This window comes from Canis lupus, chromosome 33 (assembly GCF_011100685.1).
Source record: "Canis lupus familiaris isolate Mischka breed German Shepherd chromosome 33, alternate assembly UU_Cfam_GSD_1.0, whole genome shotgun sequence".
NCBI classification, from domain to species: Eukaryota; Metazoa; Chordata; class Mammalia; order Carnivora; family Canidae; genus Canis; species Canis lupus.
The window spans coordinates 9,021,801-9,048,870 of NC_049254.1; the positions used below are offsets into that span (position 1 = coordinate 9,021,801).

The 27,070-nt window shown below is 34.2% G+C and overlaps 1 protein-coding gene across 16 annotated transcripts in view; it reads left to right on the top strand.

Moving 5' to 3' along the window:
* The window catches only part of ZPLD1 (zona pellucida like domain containing 1), an 80,329-nt gene that overhangs the window by 6,906 nt on the left and 46,353 nt on the right, over positions 1 to 27,070 (top strand). For 4 of the 16 annotated variants that reach the window (XR_005383221.1, XM_038582694.1, XM_038582693.1 and 1 more), the window contains 3 exons: positions 411 to 632; positions 8,029 to 8,114; positions 8,314 to 8,461. The exons of 2 other annotated variants lie outside the window; for them this stretch is intronic. The gene's annotated coding sequence lies outside the window, so the exon portion shown is untranslated. Of the gene's footprint in view, positions 1 to 410; positions 633 to 8,025; positions 8,115 to 8,313; positions 8,462 to 27,070 lie in introns of all 16 variants that reach the window. 10 more of the 16 variants (XM_038582696.1, XM_038582704.1, XM_038582698.1 and 7 more) reach the window with 8 other exon arrangements.

The following is a 27,070-nucleotide window of genomic DNA, read 5'->3' on the forward strand; positions in this document are numbered from 1 at the left end:
TGTAGATTCTTAAACTATATTCCTCCTTCCTGTTTGATTCTTGTCCTTTGAAGTTTTCATAATAGCTTTATTATATCTATTCCTCTTACTTATAATATCCCTTAAATCAGTTTCGAAGTAGGTGGAAACCACCCGCTGTAGCCATGGCTGAAAATAAACAAATGTAATAATATAGTGAGTTTCAGGAAAAAGTTTGTTTGATCTTTAGAAGATTTTCTAAACCAAATATCTAGTATAATGGACCTTGGGGTCAGTCCTCGTTAAGCAGAGTATGTGGCTGTTGACAAAAACAGACCTACATGTGTCACTGGCCAGAGTATTACCATTGTAATAAAAATATTATATAAAATAAAATCAACTTAAAGCAATGCTGAACTATCAAATATATTAACTTCATTCCTTAATTTCAGATTACACGGACTATTTGTTTCCTAATCCTTCTTAATCTCTCTGGCGTGTATTTCTTAAAACTTGAAGAGGGCACACTCCTTTGGAAAGAAGGAAAATTGCTTAGGACAGATATTAGTAAACAACTCTTTCCTATGGACCTTTGATGTCTTGTGAAAGTAGCAATTATAAACGGACTCTAGTGAAGCTGTTTATTCCAGCAATGCACCTTCTTGATTTTTAAGGTAAGAGTTCAAGTGTGGGGCCAAGTCAAATAAATTTTTCATAAATAACCTTGCATGATCGTGTGGTTCAACTACATATTTTCAGCAGGCCCATGGTGAGCACATGGAGAGCACAGAAGATGCTGGACGATACTTAGAACCAGAAACCATCACTAAGATGGTTTGCACAAAACTGAAAGCACTGGTTGGACTTGGTACAAATTATTCTCAGGAACTTATTATATCTGTATAGAACTCATTTTCCAGATGACTGATTATATTTATAAAAGCAATAGTTTTAATGTTTTCTCTCCTGTTTAATTTCAAGTTTGATAATTTGGAGAGTCCTCCACTCAGTGTGAGCTCTGTTTCCTTTTTCCTCTTGATTATATATCGATCTAGTTGAACATGAACATGTGGAACTGTTGCTGCAATATGGTTTTTGGCATTTATAGACTGGACATTTATAGGTGCATTGCCACCCTAAGGACGTTTTACTTTTTATATTAGGATAATGAGTAAATATTTGCTTAGAGTGGAGTTGAGTATCGGTATTGGGCAAATACATGCGCTCATTTAATTTTGTCTCTCTTTTACTATATGGACTATTATTCCAATTACATAATTTTTATCTCACATTTTGCATTTTCATTTGAAATTTAGAGCATCACAGAAGAGTTGCTTTCAAAAAATGACGAGACGCTCAAAAATGTCTATGTGCTTTTAATGAAACAGATTGCTAGTTACTCCAGTGTTTCCTGTGTACGTGCACGCGCGCACACACACACACACACACACACACACACACACACACAAATCATTACATCACTCACTCAGTTTCTAAGGCCTGTTAGACTCCTGATGGTACAAATGAAGTAACCTTTCAGCAACCTAACACTGGACTACAGAAATGGTGAAATCAGGAAGCCACTTAGAGTTTAATCCCCTCTCTATTAAGAATTCTTTTGGAGAAACACAGGAGTTGCTGTTTGGCACCTACAAGTGCATAGGAATCCTGTTGAATGGAAATTGGCACAAGTACCCAAGTCCTGAATGGATGCCTTGTTTGTGAAAGGCTTACTACACATGCCTGTGTTCAGAAAGAGGAGAGGGTATAGGGAATGGGAAGGGGGATCAGATAAGAATACCAGTATATTTCTGTCATATAAAAATGTAATAATATTCACATTCCAAAATATTTCTTAGGCAAAATGGAAAAAATTGACCTAATAATTTATATAAAGATTATCAAATGTTTCAAAAAGTAATTTTTACTGATCCTGAGAAAGAATTGCATCTGTTCTCAAAATACTTTTTGTGTGTGTGTCCTTAATATACCCATCTATGTTCATTGTGGGGGAAGAGATATATTGGCATTTAAATAACACAAAGTGGTTGCAAAAGTTTATTGTCCACAAATATTTAACTATGGGATGAAAAGATAGGAGCTGGAGGCAAATCAGATTCTACTTCTCCAAATCCCAGCATATGTAAAAGAAATCCTTTACCCAGGAGAATTAGCAGATAGTCTAAATCCCATTGGAGTTCATTGGCTCAATTCAATACTGATTCGGGATTATTTATTCAGAGTTTGGTCTCTTCTGAGACATTAATAAGGTAGGTAAGAATAAACCATGTCGTTCAATTTAAGCATTGTAATTTGTCTAGTATGATTCAGAAGCATTATTAAGTTAGCTTTTATATTTGAAAAAAACAGTAACAACATTCCAAAATGGACATTGACTATGGCAGGTGTAGACCGTTTCCAACTACTTTATACATTGATCTGACTTCACAAAGTAACTTTAATGAAACAAATATGATTCTATCTTCCATGTTTGAGATAAAGCTGGGCAGACAGTGAGTATGTGGGACATCAGAATCAGATCTCCAAAAGAATCATTTAGCCATTAATAATTATGAGTTGATTCTAAGAAGATCAAGTTTGTTGTGAATAAATAAAAGGTTTTTTTTTTTTCATTTTGGGTTCAGACAAATAAAAACTGAAAAGGAAAAAGTCTGTAAAGTTGCTAGGTAGGGGAGATGGAATTTAGCAGAAAACGTATAACATTAACTTGCTGTTATGAGTCAGAGTTCTACAAAGAAAGAGAACCAAGAGTGTACAACTCTTTCCCTCTCCTTCTACTTTATCACCTCTACCACCTGATCTCTCTCTCTCTGTCATCTCTCTTTCTATACGTACTCTTATGACCATATTTAATGTTGATCACTTGGAGAGGAATTAGATGCATTTTTTTAAAATGATAATGATGGAGAAGCAAGTTGACTAATATTGTGCCATTCACGAAGAAATTTCAAAGAGAATATTTTTACATGTGCATTGCATTTTCATCCATGACGTATGTTTCTATAGGTCAAAACCATAGGTTTGAAAAGCTAGATAGTATTTTGTTCTTCATCTCTATTCTCTGTTTCATTAGGGTAATGGTACTTAACACCTTCCTGAATGTGTCAAAAGGTAAAGGTGATGTTATAACCTGTCTGCTTTGATGTGACTGTAGTAAAACTAATATCAAGGTGGTACATTTGGACTTACTATTTTCTCCCTTCAAGATGTGGTACTTTATTATATGATAAAAATATATCAATGAAACTGTGATGTTGGGCCTCTTGGTTAGTTAGTATAATGAATGTGTAAATGGGTGCACAAAATTCACTCTCTGACTCAAGAAAATGTCACTACCAGCTAAATGGCCAGTACTATCTAAAAAGAAAAAGATCTAAGCAGGAAACTCTCTCATTTTTTTTTCATTTTTTTCTAATAAGAAATACCATTGACTTTTCAGACTTCTAGGCACGATAGCAAATTGGTAGCTCAAAGTTATAATCCAGTCCAAATATGTGAAAATGATTTAAAAACATGAGGTAGCACATAAAAGTTGAGTAATTGCAAATAAAATCCTTGATCTGGTCTTGAAAAATTCGAATTTCCCACCTTGCTGTGCAATGTACTTCTGAATGGGAACAATTCCTGAAAAAAGTGTTAACTGTTGTTGTCTTTAGGCAAGCTTTGTGCTCCCAATTGGTTCCTTCCTGCTATTAACTCAGCGTGCTCTAGGCCCATTCACCTGGAAGCTCACATCCCTTATTTAAATTATCTTTCAGCCTTTGTAGTCCTCGTTTGTTTCCTGTTCTATGAAAGAGGTGGTACCCAATTTAACCAAAAAGTTCAGGACAAACCCTTACCATTCTGGAATATGTATTGAAACTACTATAGTATCCTATGTTTCTGGCTTAGAAATTTCTTAGAAATTTTGGTTTTAAAAGCAATGGGTCTGCCTAATTATGACAATAGAGATACGATTAGAACAATTTTTCCTACCATTATCCAGTTTGTGGCTTTCAACCAAGATTTGCTGGAAATACAAACCACAATTTCAGTGCTTTTATTGGCAAATAGGGCTGTATTGGTGAACTGATACAGTAATTGCACTTTTATAGCCCTCAGCACTCCAATTTACAATTATTTTAAATTTAATGCTTTTGATTAGGTGTTTCCAGAAATAAGAGTGCTTAAGTAATCCAAGAAACAAGGAAATGCCATATAAATGTGGGGATGATTTATAAGCTTTCTTAAAGGTATTCAATATCAGATACCTAGGAAAGCTAGTTCCTGGAATTGATCATCTGTAAATAAATAACTAGCAAGAAATTATACTACTATAAATACTGTAATTACCATGAATTCTTCACTGAAAGCACCTAGGATATATCAGTAAATCTTTCATGTAAGGGAAGTCTCTAGAAATACCTGAAAAAGCAGAGGTTTTAAGAATCATGTGATATAAGAGCAACGATCTATCAGAATTTCTACTGAGCATCTTAAAGTAATAAATTCAACATTCCTTTAATAACATTTTCCCCTTTTGTGGTGCAAGAATGCCTGCGATACAATAAAATCTTAGTCTGGCTGTATTGCTGCTTGCTAGCTTATCAACTAACAACTTATGCTGATCAAGTAGTAAGACTAATTTATTCAGGTTTTAAACTCCTGAGATTAGAAATATTTGGTTAAATTACTTGTTGAGCTGGGAAATCGATTGCACTTATGTAGAAAGCTTGCTTGGGCCCTCTTTCAAGTGTGGCTAAGTCTGCTTTTATAATTTGTCTACAATACTGTGTGGACTGAAATCTCGTTAGGACATAGAGCCAATTTATTTGCGTATAGAGTACATGGGCTACAACTGATTTTATAAGTACCTGAAAAACCTATGGCTCTCCTACAACTCAGCTCTGCAGTAAGAAGCCCATTGGGGTGCATCTATGTGATGCCCACGTGATAGCAGGAAATGAAAAGTAAATTGCCTGGGGAGAATCCATGATACCAGAAAACTATTTTCTGGTTGCTGGATTAATTGATTATATCAAAGTAAAAAATTGATATATATATATATATATATATATATATATATATATATGTTTGTTATGAGTTCCTTTATAGCACTGAGTTTGGGTCCATTTTAAAACAAACAGGAATTTTGCAAGTGAGGCTAAACATTCACATGGTACAAACTTCATCAAGCATAGAGTTAAGAGGTACAAAGCTCTTATGCTTATTTTATAATATAGTTCTTTAGTGTGAGGCTAAAACTGCTTTAATAGAAAACTACAGTAAGAGGTATTTCTATAGGGTGAAGAAGACCTTTTCCTTTAATCTTGAAAGAAATAGATTTCACCACTTACAAGTTACAAGAAAGAATCATAGATGTTTTCTGTAATGCTGTACTGTCTTTCTTTAATTCCTTCATTCATTCAGAATATATTATTGATGCCACCTACATACTAGGCATTCCCCTGGGGGCTAGGCAAGCATTAGGGAACAGGAGAACCCACAGGAGGGATTACATTCAGGTATGTGTCAGGAGGGAGAAGACCTAGAAGTAAGTAAATTATGTAGGACGCAAGAAAGTGGGTGCTTTACAACTGGATGAGACTGAATCATCTGGAAAGCAAACGTACATACTGAGGTAAAGAGGGCAAGGACTAAGCCCTGGGGGCAGTTCCATCCCTGAGAGAGAACTGTGAGAAGACAGTGGAAGTCAACCTTTGTCTCTTACCCCTTACACAGGCTGCTGCTGAATGTCCATTTTACCTTTCTAGGTTTGACCTTAATAACAAAAAGACAAAATCTCATCGTTATGTTTCATCATGGATAGATATTTATATTGAATGATAGAAAAGATGCACCTGTCCTATAAGCCAGATCCTAATGTATTGACTTACTAAAACTATGTTTTATTATAGCTCCATGTGACAAAGAGGGCTTTTTACTTTCATTTTCTAGCTGGAGCAATTCAGTTACTGAGGGTTTAGTTATATGATTTTTATTTTTATTACTTCATTTTTAGATTTTATCTATTTATTCATGAGAGACACACAGAGAGAGGCAGAGACATAGGCAGAGGGAGAAGCAGGCTCCCTGCGGGGAACCCGATGTGGGACTCGATCCCAGGGATTCCCCAGGATCATGACCTGAGCCAAAGGCAGATGCTCAACCACTGAGCCATCCAGGTGCCCCGTTATATGATTTTTTAAAGGAAGTCAGGAGCCCAGGCAGTTTGAAGAAACGGTTACTGATCAGGGAGTCTTTGAGGTCTAAATTCAGCCCCCTTTAGGAACTCAAGGGCATTCATTTGGTGGCCTTACTATGAAACATTAAGTAAATCCTTTTTGTGGGTGGGATAACTGCACAGATTTCCAATTCTGGTGCTATCAAATACTGATGAATATTTTATATAGCTAAAATTATTCCCAGATACAAGCATATGCTGCAGGTACAACTAATCAAATATTCAGCTAAGTCGCACAGCTTGTAAGACAAGAAATCCCCTAATAAAGGGCTCAGAGTTTTCTGAAAACTGTTAAAATTTTCTCTTAGAAGTTAGTGGAATGTATGACGTTACTGTTCACTACCTTTTAATGGCAAAATAGTAACAAATAATTTCAGTTACTTTATCTCAACTATTTTATTTTTTCCTTGTTGAAAGCCTCTAATGGAATTACTGTCTTTTTAGCTAACCAACTTATAGAGAATGTGGGTAGTGGTTTCAATATTTATGAAATGCTCATTTTCTCATAGGGTGGAGGCCACTGATTTTTTTCTGGAAATGGCAGGATTTATTAATTGATGCTTAAACCCACTGCATTTTTATTTTAACTTTCAAAATGGTAAAGAACATGGCAGACATATATTCAAAGTGAAACCTGAAAGATCGCTTGAAAACACCTAGCTCAAAAGCTTCATTATAGAATAAAACAGCCTCTGGAGAATGAAGAAAAGCTGAAGTTCCTGTCAACATAATTAGGAAGACCTAAGAGAGATTTCTTAGAATCATTTTTGTGTTTTTAATAAGAGTTCCTAACCAAAAAAAAAAAAAAGGAATTTATATTAATGGTATTTAAAAAATTGGCATATTCATGTATGTCCTATTTGCTCATGAGTAGAATGGTGTTTAAAGTTTATGGAGCTGACACTTCTCTGAAAAAATGTGAACCTTGACTTGTCTGGTCTAGGAAGCACCAACTCTCTCTCAACACTAAACAGGACATAGAAGGCAATGTGAGTAGCCTCCAGCTATTATTTTTTTAGTAGTTATATTAGCTTTAAGTTCACTTACCACTTAGAGAGAAAATTTGGTTCAGGGAATGGACTAGAGATTCTAAAAGGCTGAACTCTTAGATTTGAATCTCAGTTCACAGTAGCCATGGGCAACTTGCTTCAGTACGGAAGAAATTGAGAACGTAAATGTTGTTAAAGTATCTTGAGCCAATTGAATAAAATAAAATTTTATAAAGATATATGCCAGGGTATTACTGATAAAGCAATGTGCTTTTTCAGGACAGCCATTATTAAACAGCTGGCAGAGTAATATAAACCCACACAATGGGCTTCAGTCTGCTGCTTGGTCATCCCTAAGCACAGTAGCGCATAAAATAAAGCTTTATTTTGGTCAGAATATCCTGAAAAGTTTTCCATGGTGCCTGAATCCCAGCTTCTCACTTCCCTTCCCAGTGAGAAATCATAATAGTTCCTGGGGTGGAAGGTTTAGATGACATCCAGCTGAGTCCAAAGCCTCCAAAGGCTGATGGGCGTGTTGTTTGGAGGCCCCTAAACAGAAGCAGAGATTATGAAGCAGGTTCAGTGTCTAACTCCTTTACAATTCGGTCCTGTTGGGTTTTTTGCATTGACAGCCTCTTAGTCATTATGATCCCAACCAAACCATTTTTCACGATGATATTCCATATCCCATTTTCATCACTACATGAAATGTAGCACTGAAAGGGCCAGGCATCTTCACAAAGCATAACAGAACACTGATAACCGTGCAGATTGACTCCCAATCCAATCTCAGGCCTTGTTGCTTACTTTATGATCTTTTTTCTCCTGGACCAGCAGGCTTTCCCTCATCAGGCTGACGGTGGCTCACTTCACACATACCACTCAAGACCTCTGTGCAGTATAAAATAGAAGATCAAAAGCAGGTAGGAGAAAAAGAATAAGGGAATGAAATGAAAATTGAAAGAGATATAGTTGGAAGGAAACAAAGGTCTATAAAGGACGAGCTCAAGTTTCATGTTAGTGATGATTAGTCTTGCAAAACCTTCTGAGACTGTGGAAGAATTTGCTTGTCAAAAATCCAGTTTGTTTTTTTTTCTTCTCTCTTTCTCTCTCTTTTTAAAGGCTTTTCATAATGAGCGACTCTTCTCTCATTTGAAGGGTTGAATCTTTTCTGAAAAAGTTTGGTAAGGCCAGGCATTTGAACACTCAGTCACATGCAGCAGAACCAGGCACATGGAGGACAGCTGACTCCACAGAACCAGGGCCTTGGGTAAGTGCCCAGCACTGAAGCCACCTGAAGTGACCTCAAATGCTACCTTTTTAGTAACCATGGAAAATTCACTTTAATATTTTTTTAGTGTCATAAGGCAATCTCCTTATAATTCTTTTGGTGGTGTGGTTCCAGTGATAAGTAAGGATTGGGCTGAGGAGTATCTTGAATATTGCAAAAGCAAAACGAAAAGCATCTTCCCATATTTGAGTGAGGAAAAGTATAAAGAAAATTTTATTTTAAGAACTGCAGTCTCATTCCAAACATTTGGGTTGGATTTGGAGAAAGGACTTACTCTTTTGGCAGCTTCTTCAACTTTGAAGTTAGGGTCTGAGGTCAAAAGTTGTACAAGCTTTGCTACACCGTTGTATTTGAGGCTAGAGCTCCATTCACAGTCCACTCCCAGTCGGCTACAGCCCATGGCTGTTCCATTAATGAGATATCTTATCAGGGATCCAGCTTACCAAAAAATCTGGGTAAATATGAGTGGCATCATCTCTAATTACCAAGATGATATGATAATTGAAAATAATTGTGGTTTGATTTTCTCTTAAATGAAAATAAATTTAATGATGAGTCTCATATTGTTATAATCCACATGGAACTCATGTAACCTGGAAAGAAACATGGTGATTTCTATCCATATCTTGGATGATCTCTAAGTCTCTTTCCATTCCAAGACTGCCTTTGGTAAGACCAGTTGTTTTTCATGTTAAGGAAGACACCTCACTTCTTAGGCTCATGTATTTGAAATAATTTTTTAGTTCTCAGGAATATGATATTATTTGTTTTGCTACTGGGAACTGGCTTCTTATGATTCATTTTAGAGGTCAAGGAAAAACCATTCTGTTTAAGTTGTCAGCTTAAACAACTTTGTTAGCAACAGCAAAGGAGTTGAATTTAGTTAAAAATCAAATATTTATGTTAATATATAATAGAATATTTATTATTTCATTTTCTAGTCACTAGCTTTATCTTATGAGACACATATCAGAGCTATTATTTAAATATCGCTCCTAGTCATACAGTTTTAAATGTACCTAAGTGGTTTTTTTATTTTTCCTTACAGACTACTATAATACTTGGCTAAATATAAAAATCTATAAGTATACTGTATGTACTTTCATTTTAGAGATTTTCAGCAATGTCCTCAAAATAAAATATAGTAATTGTTATTTTTTAATAGCCTCACATAATATAATAACAAGATGATGCTAGATATTGCAACAAATTCTACATTCCTTTCAAGACATTTAAAGCTTTCCCCCTCCTTTTAAAAAGCCCTATGATAATGATCCAGAGGATAAAAAAAATTCAGATTTTTCTGCTAGGAAATCTTATTTTGAAGGTAACTTTTGAACCATAAGCAGATGCTCAGATTGTAATCCATTTAGTCATGACATCAAACAGTGAATTACTGAAGATTTATGTTTTTGTAGCTTTTTCAATAGCTTAAATAGCATTAAGATCATTAGTAGAGGATGATAATCTTTTGTATCATTTAAATACCTATTAGTAGTGTTTGCTTGCAAAGAATTCAATTTTTTGGTTAATTTACCAAATTTGTGCTTTTTCCTCCTTCTGTGTTTAAGCTGAAATGTAAACTGGGTCAAGACTATAAATTCAGCTTGATCTGGTTTGCTGTGTTTTGTCTTCATTACAAAATGTTGTAACTAGAAACCGGGCATAACAGCTTTACCAAGACATGATGAAGTAAATATTAGGCTGAGTTTCATAGATCCAGAGTCATTGCTGATTGTTACTAGACATCTGCGTTGATTTTGAGTGGGGAATTATAGGAATTCCAAACTCTCAAGACTTCAATTATGTGATAAAGTAAAGTACACCTCAAAAACATAAATGATTGATTTGACCAGTTCAATAATACTTTTTCAAATATTGGATGAATATCATAAGTATTTTATTACTAATGACCAATGTTTCAGATTGGCTGAAAGAAATCTCCTATGAATACATTGTGTCCTGTCCCCCAGATTTGCATATTATTTTATGTAGGGTTACATACTAATTGTTTAAAGCAGGATTGGCGAACTTTTCTGCAAAGACTCACAAAGTAAATATTTTTAATCTTTGTGAGTCTTTGTCATGACATCTTAAAGCTGTCATTGTAGTTCAAAAGCAGCCATAGAAATATGCACACAAATGAGTGTAACTGTGTTCTAATAACTTCACTTATAGACACTGAAACACGAATTTCATTAATTTTCCCTCTTCATGAAATGTTATTCTTTTTTTTTTAATTTACTTTTTTCAACCATTAAAAAATGTGAAAACTGCTTTCGCTCATGGTCCATACAAAAATAGCTGATGGATAGGATTAAGCCGGCAGGCCATATATAGTTCACTGACCCCTAGTTTAAAGTAGTAATTTTCTAGAACTCACAATAAGATATACTAATACATGAAGAAATATTAAAAAAATCCAGAATTACATGCCTGGATATTTATGGATTTTTAAAACATAACAAGAACATTAGGAAATATTATAATGCCAAATTTGAGGGAAAATAAAAAGCTGCTATGTCTTAAAAAGAACAGAGATAAAGTTAGATTAATACGGCAGTTTTGTTATTTCTATTGCTATATATGTAAAAGATCCAGATGCTAAATACAAAAGGTATTTTTTTAGTTTGTTAAAGATACTTGAGGTTAAATGAAAATGTCAATGGCTTTATTTGTTTATAAAGTTCAGATTCTCTGTAAAATGAAGTTAACTTAAAATTTTCACTAAGGCTATAGGCATTTAATGTGAAACTGCATCATTAGGAAGAGTAAGAAAAAATGAAGACCAGTTAGTGTCATATGTTAGAATTTAAAGTATATTTGCTCAAATATGCTTAACTAATAAATAACCAGAGCTCATATAACTAAACTGTCTCTCAGTTAGACATACCATCCTTTAACCACTGAATATAAACCTTCTGTAAATTATATGAATTTTACTTTCAAATTAAACAATTTTTTAGATATGATTTAACTTGAAATTAGAAAGAACTTTTGCTTAGCTTTCTATTTCAAATGTAATTTATCATAATTTGGATATAAGAAGTTAAAATAATTGAATAATATAAAATACTAATCTTTTAGAGACTTAAAATGATTACCATGGAATATATACACTTTAAAAACTTATGTGTATTTGTGTTTAATGTGCATTTGTGCTCATATATTTAAATTCTGGCATAGCGATTCTATTTAGAAACTTATTTTGAATAAGTACTTCAAATTAAAGTAATATATTTCTGGTTTCTAAAAATTCTGTGCTTTGTCATTTCTATCATAGAAATGTGTGCCATCAATATTAATGGAATGAGAAGGAGACTTAGCAAGGGATTGTATTTTGATGCTTTTTAATTTATAAAAATTGAAAAAAATTACTTATAAGGCATAAAATGTGCTAAGTGAACTTTTTTTTAAAAAGTGAAACAATTACTTAAAGCTATTTAAAGAACATAAAAAATACAAACATTTTTTAAAAGAAAACTGAATCAATTAACTAATTCAAGCAATTTTTAATCCAAGAGTTTTATATACATATAGATGTAATCTTAGATACCAATCTCATTTTCTTTTGTTTTAAAATCATATAAAAATCAACATAAGTTACTTCTAGTGGTTAATTTAAGGATTTTAATTAATGTTTTGTTGAAATAGAAAATTTAATTTCATTAATGATATCATCTTTAAAAAGTAAAGCATTATCTTGGTCAGGACTAGAAATTAATATACTAGATTTTCTATATTTTGGTAGTATGATATTGTCCCTATTAAAACAAAATAACTCTTCATTTAACAAAAATTTCTTGAGAATCTGTAGTGGACCTGGCATTTTGCTATGTCCTAAATGCAAAGGTGAACATAATACTCTTGCTTTTATGAAGTTTACAAGTTTATTCAAAAACAAAGATATACATATGAATCAACTGGGGCGATTTTGAACCCCCTCTTCCACCAGACATTTGGCAGTGTCTGGAGATATTCTTGGGTGTCATGACTTGAGTCAGAGTACTCCTGGCAGGTAGTGAGAAGCCAAGGATACTGTTACATCTGCTGCAATGATGTTAAGACATCCTATAATAGTTATCTAGTCTAAAGTGTCAATAGTGCTGATGCTGATAAACCTTGATCTCAACGTAGCACATTTGAAGAACTGCTATTATAGAACAGTGCAGAGACTCTGGTGGAAATAGAATAGGAAATGGTCAACTCCATGGGCAGGAAGTGTTGTCTTGATAAAGGAATATCTGAAAGAAGAGCTATGTTTGAGCTGACTCCGGAAGGATTGAATGGAGAGATGTTCCTGATAAGAGGGTGTGGAGTTGGGAAGAGGAACTTTCCATACTGAGGCAGCAACATGAGCAAAGGAATGAATGTGTGAAATCCCTTTTCATCTTTGGGAACATAAGTGCAGGGTGCGTAGAATGGGTATGGAAGTAGAGAGATCTGAGGTTGGTAGGAATCTAGGTAAGTAGGAATCTTATCTCAGGGATCTTTCTTTCTTTCTTTCTTTCTTTCTTTCTTTCTTTCTTTCTTTCTTTCTTTCTCTCTCTCTCTCTCTCTCTCTCTCTCTCTCTCTCTCTCTTTCTTTCTTTCTTTCTTTTTAAATGTTAATGAAGTATTTTCTTATTTTGTGCTGTCTTTATTTATTTATTTTTTTATTTTTTTATTTGTGATAGACACACACAGAAAGGCAGAAGCAGGCTCCATGCAGGCAGCCTGATGTGGGGCTCGATCCCAGGACTCCAGGATCAGGCACTGGCTAAAGGCAGGTGTTAAACCACTGAGCCACCCAGGGATCCCCCGATTTTTCTTTCTTTTGTTCTATTTTGCTACATCATAGAGTTGGGTTTTCTTCTGAAAGATGTTGAAGATGATGAAGGACATGACATGATCAGGCGGCCTATTTGTAGGACTCATCAACTGTGATGTCAAATGTCATGGTTATTAAAAGAAACACAAAATCCTACATCATTTGATGACAGAAGAGCCACAGGAAGAAAATGTCCCCCAGTGGGGAAAAAGGATCACTACTTCTTTACCTGTCAATGTTTTGCTTCTGATTCTATACCTTTCACTTTATTGGTCAGAACTGTATCAAAGCAATAAAAACTCAACCTTAATTTCATTTCTGTAGTTCCATAAATGCATTATGTTTCTGATTGGCTGACTCTCGCAGGCCTAAGCTGCCATGTTGTGGCATTAGTTAGCACTGTCCTTTCTTAGAGGTTCTGTTTTCAGATTTCTGTTGTGGAACTGCGATGAATTAAAAAAAAAAATCTGCTGGGCACCCTGGGCCCAGCGGTTTAGCGCCTGCCTTCAGCCCAGAGCCTGATCCTGGAGAACCGGGATCGAATCCCACGTCAGGCTCCCTGCATGGGGTCTGCTTCTCTCTCTGCCTGTGTCTCTGCCTCTTTCTCTCTCTGTGTCTCTCATGAATAAATAAATTTTAAAAACCTTAAAATAATTCTGCTTACAAAAAAAAAAAAAAAAGACAGAAGTGAAATCTCAGCTGTAGTAAAACCTTGTTCTTTTATCTCTCAGTGGTTCTCAGCCCTGGATATCCAGTAAGATCATTGAAAATGGGAAAGGAGGTGATTTTAGTGCTTGGGAGGCTTAGTGGCTGACTCTTGGTTTGAGCTCAGGTTGTGATCTCAGAGTCCTGGGATAGAGCATCATGTGGGCCTCTGCCCTGGGCTCTGTATTGGGTTCCAGGTTCAGTGGGGAGTCTGCTTGAGGATTCTCTCCCTTTCCTTCTGCCCTTCCCCCTGTTCCTGCTCTCTCTCTCTCCCTCACTCTCTCATAAATAAATAAATAAATAAATACATACATACATACATACATAAATAAATAAATAAATAAATAAATAAATAAAAATTTTTTAAAAAAGAATCACTGAGGGGAGAGATTTGGGTATCTGTATTTCTTAAAACTCCTTATGTTAACTCAGGGAACTGTGCTATGAATACAAAATATTAACCTCACATTTTTTATTTGGTCTTTCAGTGATTTCTTTTTGGTTTCTCTCTAGTAAATATATCTTCATATTTCTTATTTGGTCTTTCAATGATTTCTTTTTGGTTTTTCTCCAGTAAATATATCTTCATATTGCTCAAAAATTTTTGAGTATATGCTATTAAAAACTGGTTTTCTAACAAGGAGGAACTAATCTATGATTTCTTATGTAAAATTCACAGAACAGATGAGTCTCACTAGCTAGAGAGATAACTAGAGACTTGAACATGGAGTTTGGAACAGTGATATTTACATTTTCCAACAGTCTTATTTTGTGCCACCTGACTCTGATTGGTTGGTTAACGTGGCTAATGAGCATGATGTAGTGAAAGTGAGGCAAGGAGTTTGATCTTCATGTAACCTATTCTCTGTTCTTGAGCTATAGATCACACACCTCATCCTAGACAACTGCCTTAAAAAATGGGGTTTCTTGCTAAAGTGCTATGGGAGATTTAGTGTGTTCCCGTGATTGCAACTGACAGAGCTCATCTATGTAAAAAGTAACTAAAAATGCCAGTCCTAATCCTTTGTTAACTCAACAAAATAGTCATTAATTACCTGCTCTGTGCAAGGGGATGACATTTTTTTTATCTGTCAGGAAACAAAAAAGAAAACAAGGTTCAGTTCTCACCCTATGGATTATTTATAACATCATACCAGTGAGCAAAGAAGAAAACACTATCATTACAAATTGTCTTCTCTCCAGCTTCTTGATTATTTTCTTTTTCATTTCTTTTCTCTGTCATCAAAGCATTCCCTTTGTGGAAAAATTTTCTCTTAATTTCCTTCCTAATTTTCTCCTTCAATTCACAAACTTCCTTAAGTAAGTATTTATTGCCTCTACTTCCTTAATACATACTTTAAAAAATAAACATCCTCCTAAAATATAAACAAACGAATAATCAATCACACTCTATAATCCTACTTTGAGTTCTTACTTACATCATGGGAAACATTTTTTCTCAGCATTTTTCTGTGGGTAGCTCAGTCTGGGAATGCTCTTTTCCTTTCACTTGCTTCTTCTGTGAATCCAATCAAAACATATTTGTGGGTAGAGATATTCAGCCCATGGGCACCATGTTGCTATCTTGTTCTGAATCACTGGATTTCAGACTTTCCAGTATGACTCACAGTCAGATATTTTACATTGTAATCTAATATATACTCATCCAAACACATGTACATTATAAATGTATATATACATTTTACAAAAATATTCCATTTTACCCTATTCCATTCTATTCCATCCTGTACTATCCCATCCTACTCTATCTCATGAAAAATGCTGTTCCTGAACCCACTAAACTAATATCCTAGCACAATATTTATTTTAAAAAGATTCTTCTAATCTAAACTCATGATTTTCTACAGGGTCTGTGGACTGTAGCATCCTCCTAAGAGTATCGCTGAAACTCTCAGGAGGTTTAGATAGTTTGAAAACAAAGCATATTTGTTGTTGTTGTTGTTGTTGTTGTTGTTGTTGTTCAGTGAAGATTTGTGTTTAGTGAAGAGGATTATTTTATTTAAATTTTCGAATATCACAAAAATGAGACTATTTTATGAGACCTAATTTCTTCTTCTCATTTATATTTTATCCTTTTTTTGAGTCACCCAATGAATGGACTGAAACACTCATTGAAATTTATTTGGCAATTAATTATGTATTACTGGGTGACATCTTTTGTGTCAATCTTTGGGTCAGAGACATTTTTGTTATGATGAGCCTCAGTTTTCAAACTGGTCTTGATGGAATATTTACCACAGTAGTGTGAGATAAACTCTCCTGAAGAAGTGGGATTTCCATGTCATAAGGAATTATGTTTAATTTTACCAAAGACCTTGATTTACTAGCTATGATACAACATTATCTGTAATCCTTCTGCTTGCCTTCTTCTTTCTGTTCACCTGTTTCCCACTCACTTGTTGACTAGGATCCACAATAAGGACCTTACCTATGTGGCCCGCAGGCATCTCTACAGCTTGCCTGGTGCTTTGGATCCCAGAACCATTTTGGTTTATGAGACAGAAGCTAAAATGCTATAACTAGAGTTATATCTTATATTCCTAGCACTGGCTATTGCAAGGGCTGTGATTTTGTTAGAATTGTGTTCATCTCATTGAAGACACAAAAGCTCATAAGCTCTCTTCTTAAGAAGTGATAACTATCCTCCCCTTCAGAACTCTTCATTCTTCAATGTCTTGACATCATTGAGTTTGATCCTATAAATAAATTCTGCTTTTCTGTAATGCTACTAGAAAAAGGGTGAAATATTTTTCAAAACCTCTGTAACCTAATTATAATTATTTAGTCAGTTATATTGTACAAGTCCTTACTTTATAGATGACAGGAGAGTACATGAGAGGCAAAGTGGGTTATCTAAATTACTTCAGTTAGAATAAATTAGGTGCAGGTCACTTGATTTTGAGTTTTTGTTATGATAAATTTATAATATAAAAGAGATAAAAAGAATAGCATAAGCTTTAATGTTTTGCCATAGTTCTTATACACACACACACAAACACACACTTTTTTGGTGAGAAATCATTTTAAAACAGAAATACAGCTGCTACTTGGAAATCAGGACTAATGTTTAATTCTTTCCTTTTAATTACTGATTTTCAGAGTAAGGATTTAATATAGTGACCACCTCCAGTGATCTATGAGTGGTCTTTTTAATTTATAAAATAGGAACAATTAATATGGAACTAACTGCAATGTTCACGTATGAGGATTTAAATTTTAGATTATCCCTGATTTCAACACTGATTCTTAACTAAAGCTTTTATGTATATATTCTACTTGATCTGATTGGCTAAAACTTTTGTTGATCTTACTTTATCATGGTCAAAGTATCATATTTTGCGTATGTGATTTTGTTATCAAACATCTAACTTAAAAATATTAGAAATTGTTACTTCAGGAGCTGCTTTTAGTTATGTTCTTTTGTGTTATCTATAATAAGCATGCATTACCTGGGAAAATCATTTAGCCACTTGGCATCAATTTCCACATCTTAGAAAACAAAGGCAGCTCTGTTGTTTCAATGTACTCCTCAGAGTGATGTCATGAAGGTTAATATTACATTCTCCCAAATAGCTCAACAAATAATAATAAAAAAATGAACATTAATGAGAACAGGGTTGAAAATGTATTTGAGGCAGAAAGAACAAAGTGCTATTATAAATTATCAGCAGCCTATTTTATTTTGTGATTATTGCTTCCTGAAAGCCTTTGAGACCTTTGAGAAACAAAAATGTAGATGCTAGGAGGAACAAATAAAAGTATAAAACCGATTACAACTTATTTATTTTTTTAATATAATTTTACTTTACCAGAAGAAGGACAGAGAGGTCCAAAAGTAGAAGGGTTAATGCTTTCCCTTAACAACATTGAGATTAATCTGCGAGGCTCCTTCTGATTTTTATTTCTTATAAAATGACAAGAGATAGATACGAGGGTGTTCTGATACCCCATCAGTTGATGTGGAGACAGCAGGAAGGCAGCAGATATCTAACACCTCCTAATTTTGTAAAGCCTAAATTCTGATAAGGGAGGTGATTTTAGAAAGAAGGACCTGATGAATTTATCACAATTTTCTCCTCCAGTTCTTAAAACATGGTTTCTTTGGCTTTTGATACTGGAAGTCCTCTTAGTCCTCTTCCCGTCAAATACTTCCCTGCGCACATGAGCTAACTGAGAGTAAGACACATTATGTGACTTCTCCAGGACCACACAGAAAATTAGTGATAGAACGAGAACCAGAGCCCAAAGCTATGGTTGTATTTAATCAGAAGTATGCTAGCATATGCTACATAATGTTGCATTATATGAATTAATAGGCAACGTGGAAACAAAAATATCTCAGTGAGTCTCTAGAAGGAAGTTGTGGGTAGGCCTAGCCTATAATTTCTGATGGTAAAGCAATTTTTTTTCTAAGAAATTTTTCATTATCCCAAGGTCATAAAAAATTATTCTAAATTAACTTCTAGAAGTTTTCATATTGTTGATGTAATTATTTGAAGCTAAAATGTTTCCCCTCTGATTAAAAACTTTTTGAGGACTGAAACATATATTCAGAAATGCATATTCTGAGCATTTAGTGAAGTCACATCAAACTGGAATTTATCATCAACAAATCCCACTATATAATCTTGGGGAAAAAAGAGAGAAAAATGCAATTAATTTAAATAATATTTTTAATCTTCTGTTATTCCAGTCAATGAATTGATTTATGACTGTGTAAATGTGAGACAGACTACATCAAACTGATTTCCTTCAGTTGATCTCTGTTCCCCTGTAATTATCTGGTTGTAAGCATCTCAATATGTGGTATATAAACTTAGTGTTTAAAGATTTGAATTCTATGTCTAACATGGCTTCTGAAGCAAAACAACTGCTTATTTTGTGCTTAGTGTGAGCTTTTTTTTTCTGTTGCTGTATATTGAATAATTGAAAAATATATTCTGAGGTGTTTAAAGATTAACATTCAATTTGAGTTACAAATGGTCAAACCTAGTTATTCTTAAAGATTTTAAGCGCAAATTATGAGGTTTTATCTGTAAGTTCTAGCAGACCTTATAATCTTTAATGTATTTGAGTAATATAATATTTGATTTTATATGCAAAAGTAGTTAATTGACATACTGAAAAGGAAATAAGATATATTAAATTTTTATCAGAGGAAGTTTAGTATGTTCATAGGAGTTATCTGTTATAAAAAATCCTAAGTATTCAACTAATGCTCAAAGATAAAAAATAGATTTTTAAATGCGTTCAATTTTATATTTTAAGTATCTCAATAATATATATAATCTTGGAAGCATGTCAATTTTGCATAAAAAGTCTAAATTATTTACTCAGTTACACATCTTAAGTCAGAATAAAAGAACTAATATTAGTTAAATAGGTCAAATTCCCTAACATATTAATTACAAAGAATACCAACATGCATCAGTTCCTTTAACACAAAGAAATGATCTGTAATTTTTGATTATCTTAAATATTTCTATGCCTACATATTCCTGGATTTAGGAGATACTAACCCACTCAGAAAGCATTATCTTATAAGCTAACAGCAATTGCTTATTAGTCAGAGGCTTATTAGGAGATACTAACCCACTCAGAAAGCATTATCTTATAAGCTAACAGCAATTGCTTATTAATCTATCCCTGGGACAATGGATAGATTCTTACTTGCAACCATCATGCAACATACCTTTATTTTCTTTACAAGGACATGATAAATTAGGGAAGAGTTTGGTCCCATTGTTGTTATAGCCCACATAAGTCATCCAGCCCATATAACCCACATTTCTAACATTCTCTAGATTCATGTTACCCATTACCCAATTTTTTTTCTCTGCAACTCCAATGATAGTTTTAACATTTGATTACATTTGGTCTTTATTGACTCTTTAAGATATATGAATGAATTTTTCCAGCTTTAAATATTTCTGATTTTTTTTTTTAATATTTCTGATTTTTACAGAATCTTGTACTTTCTCATATTATTTTGGTCTGGTATGACAATAGAATTCTTATGGACATGAAATGATATCAGAGCAGTTGAGGTCTCTGTATTACAAGAGTCTAAAGGGATATAACAACCCAAATACAATACATAAACCTTTGCATTTAGTTATATTATCTCTTTAGTCTCTTTTTTCTGGATCTTGGATTGGAGAAAAACAGCTGTAAAATATATTTCCAGTGAATTGGGGAATTCCAAATATAGAATTCATATCAGATGCTCTTATGAATTAACTGTAATTTTATTCAGCTTAGTAATGGTATTGTGGTTATGTGAAAAAGGTCTTTTTTATATATGTGTTGAAATATTAAGAATCAAAATGTCTAAAATTTAATATCAAACGATACAGTAATCACCATCACCACAACAATAAATGGATAGACTGATAAAAAAAATAAACCAAAAATATGAGAAAAATAATATCTGATTGGAATCAAGATTTAATTAGAATCTCAAGGCTGTGTTAGATTTGGTGGTGTCCTCAGTTTCTGAGATTATGAGGCTGATTACACAGATCTCATTTCCAAACATAGTAATCTATTCAGTTTTGAGAAGCAAAACTAGCCATGAAGAGCTTAAGGATAACGTGTTTCTCTACACAGGGTTTTGTATGCAGAATTAGTTTGCATCTTAGATACATCCAAATGAATTTTTTGTCACTTCTTTTCAAGTGAACTTAAATTACAGAAGAGACCATTATTGCCTATGGCATGAAACATTGAATCTTGCCATTTCGAGATAACTGGTTTAAAATTTAGTCACTGCTGGTTTAAGACTTAGTTACTTTGGGATTAACTATTCATAGTCAAACTTCTTCTGTCTGTACATATGATATTTAGATAAGACCTGTGATAACCAATAGAGGCTTGCTTTTGCAACTTAAAACAAGATTGAAATACTGCCTTTTACTAGTGCTCCATCTTTCATGATACGTAAGATTTGGTTGCATTGCATTTGGACTAATCCACTGATATCTTGGTCCCTTCTCCACCCTGCTGCCATGACAGTAAATACTTCTTCCAAATTTTTATCATCTCAATATACGAAGCCACCATTTACTTGGTTGACCAAGACACACACTTGAGAGTTCTCGATTTCTCTCACTCACTCTGCACCTAGAATTCAACATTGAGTCCTATTATTTCCTGTTCAAATTAATATCTTAAATTTATTTACTTTACTCCTGGCATTACATTCCTTGCCCTCAACTCAAAGGCCTTCAATGGCTTCCCATTCCATCTAGGTAAGATGGTTTACCATGGTCTGTCTCCTGGCCTTACCTTTATACTTACCTCCTGGCCCTTTCCTCCTTGCTCAGAATCATGGAACTTCTTTCAAATTCCACCAAATAGGGGTGCCTGGGTGGTTCAGTCACTTAAGCATATCCCATCAGCTTAAGTCATGATCTCAGGGTCCTGAGATTTAGCCCTACGTTAGGCTTCCTGCTCAGTGGGGAGTCTGCTTCTCCCTCACCCCCTGACTTGATCCCCCAGTTTGTGCTCTCTTGTTCACTCTCACTCTCTCTCTGAAGTAAATATAAATTAAATCTTTTTAAAAACCCTCAGATTCCCGAAATATTAACTGTTTTAGCGTTTTAGAACCTGTGGTTACGCAATGAGCTCTACCTGGAGTGCTGCTCTTTACAGACTTCACTTAAGTCAAATCATTCCTTCAATTCTTACCAACTATGGCACATTGCAGGAAGTCTTTACTTGGCACCCCCTATCTAAATTAGGTTCTATGGTTTTGCTTTCTTGAGGCATCCTTTTCTTTCATAGCACTTACCAAATATATTTTTTGTGTATGCAATTATTACATTACTATTTCCTTTTCTAGTCCAGTCTATAAACTCTGAGGGTAAGGGCCATGCTTGTTTTGGTCACCACTGGATTCCCAATATCCTGAGTCTGAAACATAGAAACTACTCAATAAAAATTTGTGAAATGAGGGACACCTGAGTGACTCACTGGTTGAGCATCTTGACCCCTCAGCTCAAGGCATGATCCAGGGGTCCTGGGATCCAGTCTCACATTAGGCTCCCTGCTTGGAGCCTGCTTCTCCCTCTGCCTATGTTTCTGCCTCTCTCTCTCTGTCTCTCATGAATAAATAAATAAAATCTTAAAAAAAATAAAAATGTGTGGAATGAATAAATAAAAAAATGAATCAATTAAGAGGAATTTGAAATAGTGGGGGTGCTCTTATTCTTATTCTCTTATTCTTGGCAAGAGTTGACCAGCATATGTAGTTATCTTGCCATTATCATTACTGGTACCCATGCAAATACTTTTGATTTTTTAGACGTGTGTTGATATTCAGCCAAAATATGTCAGTATGGTGTTTCTTCTGATTGGCTGGTTCTTATGTTGTGTCCTTTCATAAATATTTTGTATATTATCTCCATTAAGAAAGAAACATTTTCATTTGGAAATAATCATACTCATTGCCAATTATTTAGTTAATTACAGGGAAATGGGCATTTAAAATAAATAAATTGTCATTTTACTATTAATTTGTTATCACTGTACTTCATGAAAAGTGAGAGGAAGTTTATATACTAACATGTCTTCAAAGCTGCTTCAGGAGAATAAAATGTACACATATCTTGAAAATGAAACTGGTGCATTATTTAAAAAAGGCTTTTAGAGTGACTTAGTTCAATCTGTCAGCACCCCCAAAACTAAGATGTTAGAATAAATGTTTAAGCTAAACACTGTAGATCATTTAAATTCTATGGATTACTCAAGAAAACCCTCAACAGAAAGACAAATGAGAAAGGCGGGCAAAGGGAAATGAATGAATACTCTGTGTCAGAGAAAATTGGAGTGGGTTTTTCTCTTAGGAACAGCCTTGAGCATTCATATTTTCTCATGGTATGTATCAGCATCTTTAGTCATAAAATTTCTGGGTATCTTCTTGATGGCTAAACATATTTCCTTCTTGGAGGCATTATTCTGAAACTACATGGTACATTTTATTCTTTGTTTAGCAAGACAAGGACACTCTTTGTTAAAGAATGTATATGTACATCATAATGGATATTTCTGATGGAAGTTTTATTTTTTTACCTTTCCTTTTATTATCTATGTTGCCTTTAATGTCCAAGTGGAACATGGAAATAAAGAGTACAGAGTTTCAGTCTAGACATCCCATCAGAAAATCTGTTTCTTGTTAGACAGTCATGGTTTCCAGCACTTTAAAACTGATGGCTGTGGAAGGTGAACTAATATGTCCTTTTGCTAGAAGCAAGACTGTGTAACACTTTTTAGACTTCACTGAGCAGGACAGTTGCCTACCTGTGCAAATTCAGTGCCTTTTTGCGGCAGCTCTTACCTGGGTCTTGTTGGTTGCTTCAAAGGGCTTTATTCCTTTAACTTAAACACTGATCTCTGCTAAAACACACATATTTCTTCTCCTCCACTTTCCTGGGAACTCTTTAGACTATTTCCAGTCATTTAAAGTATAATGAACTGTTTCTGATCTTTTCTGAGGGGCAGGTGATACAGAAGCACCAGGAATGAGGTTATGCCCCCTGTAGAAGCCAGGAAGCCTGTGCAAAGCAGCTGGCCAATAAATTTGGAGGAGGGCTGACAATGAGAGAATTCGGGCAATCACTCATGCCAAAGACCCATTTCGTATTTTTAAAATCTTAGGATGAAACCATCAGCCTTACTTCAGCGAAAAAATGCCTAAGTCTTAGCATGACAAACATTTGAAAAGATGGTTTTTGAATTTTCCATTTTTCTTCTCAACTAGAACAGTATCATACAGATGGTCTACATGAATGCAATAAAATTAAGGAAATACAAAACTGACAAATGGTTGAACCCATTTGTTTCTGTAAAAGTTACTTCTTGAGAGTAGATAAAAGCACTTTGAATACGTTCACTTTTTCTCAGGTCACAGGGGTGCTATTTAATAAATTACTTTTCTCAGGCACTAAGGGCCACTTTTATTCATTTGAAAAGGTTAATGTGCTTGTTCTAAATGTCCATGTTTTTCCCAGAGAATAATTTATGCACTAAAAGTCTGTTTTACTTGGGAAATGCCTAAACAGTGTACAAAAAAGTGAAGTACAAGTTAAAAAGAGTTAGACCTGGCAGTTCATAACTAAAGTAGTTTTTTCATTTATACATGTTGTTGATATATCCCTGACAACCCCATTTAAAATTTCAATACTCCCATCCTTCTACCCTAGGACTTCCTATCATTCTTTTTGCTCTATTTTTCTCCATAGTCCTTATCACAAATACACTCTGTATTTTACTTACGCACATTGTTTTCTTCTGACTTCCCTTAGTAGAATGTAAGTTCTAGGCAGACAAGAAATTTTCTGCAGTCTTCCTCTCTGGATAGTACCAGGCATATGTAAACATTGAGTAATATTTAATAAATGAATGCAGAAATAGATCTATCTTGATCAAATTTACTAAGTAATTGCCATTTTTCCTTCGGAGTAGCATAGGATTGCTTTCTAGAAGGAAATACCATGTGATTGTTATCTGTTTAACCTTGGGCAAGTTACTTAACATTTCTGTGCCATAGTTTTTTATCCCCAGAATAAGACAAAAAAATTACCTATCTCAGGATTAGATAATATATATAAAGTGCTTGAAAAAACATTGTGGCATATAATCAGTCCTTAAAACTCACTGTATTATCATTAAGTCAATCCGTGAAAAAAATAATATCCTAAAGGCATTCATTGCCTAGGTGAAATAGTCATGGCAATTATGTAGATATTAAAGGTATTTTTTGCCTCAATCATCAGAACTGTTTAGTTCAAGCCATTATGTTATGCATGTTATTAATATAATTTACTTTCTGAAAATTATCAGAGCATTAATTTTATTTATTTGCACAAACCAGTAAAATCAGACAGAACAGTGTAATAATTCCAAGGGTAAAGCTTGGTTTTGAATTCTATTCTGTCATTTACTAGATCTGTGACCCTGAGCAAGTCAATGAAAAACCTTAGGCTCCAGTTTCTACATTTGTAACATGGGTTAAAAAAAAAAATTTGTGTTAGTAGTTCAATATTAAATACAGCACAGTTCCTGGCACATGGCAGATCTCAATGAAAAGAAGGTCAAAAAATGATAATTGAATATGCAAAATTAGAGAACAGTGTTTATGACAGAGCTTATAAACACTGTTATAAACATTAGAAAATTGAATGAGAACTGAAAATGAAATTACATTTTTCTGACTCATGGTCAATCTTAAGCAAATAAATCAGAATTTCTATTTTGGAAGAAGATACCATTCTAAAAAGAAAAATTAATAGAGAAATATGGATATATTTGACAGCAAATCACTCAGCCCATGATTTCCTTTGTATTGTTATGTATACAACACAGAGCCTATTAATACCAGCTTAAAAGATACGAGTGTCTCTTTTTTAAAATTAACACCTCTAAATTTCTTAAAATTCAGTGTTGTTCGTGTAATTCTCCTCTCCCTCTTTTATCCCCACAATTTAAATTTATGAAGATACTAAGCTAAGAAGCAGGTACAAAAACCTTGTGCACACTTATCTTCAAGGTTTGTGTTATCTAAGAACTTAGTATTAATGTTTTGGATTATTGGCTGTGTTAGGCAGTCCTGCACACCGTTGTCATCACCAATGTTGGGGCATTGGTTGCTGCATTTAGTTATGGTGGAGAAGATGGGAAATGCCTTTGCTCAAGCAGTTTGTTGGAGCCATGATGGGACAGCAAGCACCTTATGTCACATCAGAGTGGATGATAGGAATCAGGTTCTACTTTGTGATGTGAAGCTCAACTAAGCTTTTTTAGGCAGAGGACTGGAGTACAGAATTATACTTGCCATACCATAGAATTATACTTGTCTAGGAGCCAGGGAGCCTGAGCAAACAGGACCTTATGCTTTAATGAATGTAAAGATACTATTTGAGTACTCAAAGTTACTATTTGAATGTATCTCAAAATAGTCCCAAATATCAGGTAATACCATTTCAGGAAAGAACTTTAGGAACTGTGGCAAGACAGCATTACTAAGCTTGCTTCTGTGAGTTGGTGATGTCCAGGGTTACTGTGTGCAGAGGAAATGATGAGATGGGATTGAGGGTGGGAAGGTTACAAGTTAATAGTACATCATTTTGTTTTAATGTGCAGTTGGACTATAGTCTCTCAATGATAAGTCTCTCTTGATAAGTCTTTTAGGGATCAAAATGTGGATACCTAAACAGGAGATGTAGATGTCCTTTCAAAATCTCCGGCTTAATGTACCTTAATATTAACACACAGATCAGTACAAATGCCATTATAAATAGAATAATGTCATTCAACTAATCAGAGCTTCCAGTAGCTCATGGAACATCTTTATGTTGAGCAATCTAGCTCTGGAGCATGTGGCTTAGCCAAAGCACAAGCCCTGTCACTGTTTTTATTGGATCTACCTGTTAAAGTACAACTTTCACATCAATATGTGGTGACCCTGAAACTGATATTTCAGTGTCTTCTGTATGTCCAGACTATGCTATGGTTTTTATGCACCTATAGTTTATAGTATTGTGACCATCATCTTGATTTTCAAATAACAAATCTAGAGAATTATTAGGGAAGGGTTGAGTCCATATATGCCAATATGATCAAAAATTATTTCATCAAAAATATTTATTAGGAGTTTTAATCTTCACAACAGTACTGTGAGTCTTATTTAAACTGTAGGGGAGAGAGGCTACCTCTTTTGGAGAACCTCAAATCTGATCTAAAAGTTGTAAAGCTTAAAATTTAAAAAATAGATAATAAAATTTTAAAAAGTTGTAAAGCTAAGACTTTGCCACCTCTATTGGTAGGCTGTTTCAAATAGCATGAATTTGTCATCCATTTTTGCTAAACATGGATGTGTCCTATTTAGTCTATAGTAATAATTCTCACAGTTTTCCCAATTAGGGCCTTTTCTCTATTTTTAAAAAATAATTTTCTCCCTCATAATGCCCATATTATAAAATACATCTTTTAATCAGATTGCATCAACTATATAAGAATTTGTTTATCCATTTCAGATGAAAAGATCTATTAAA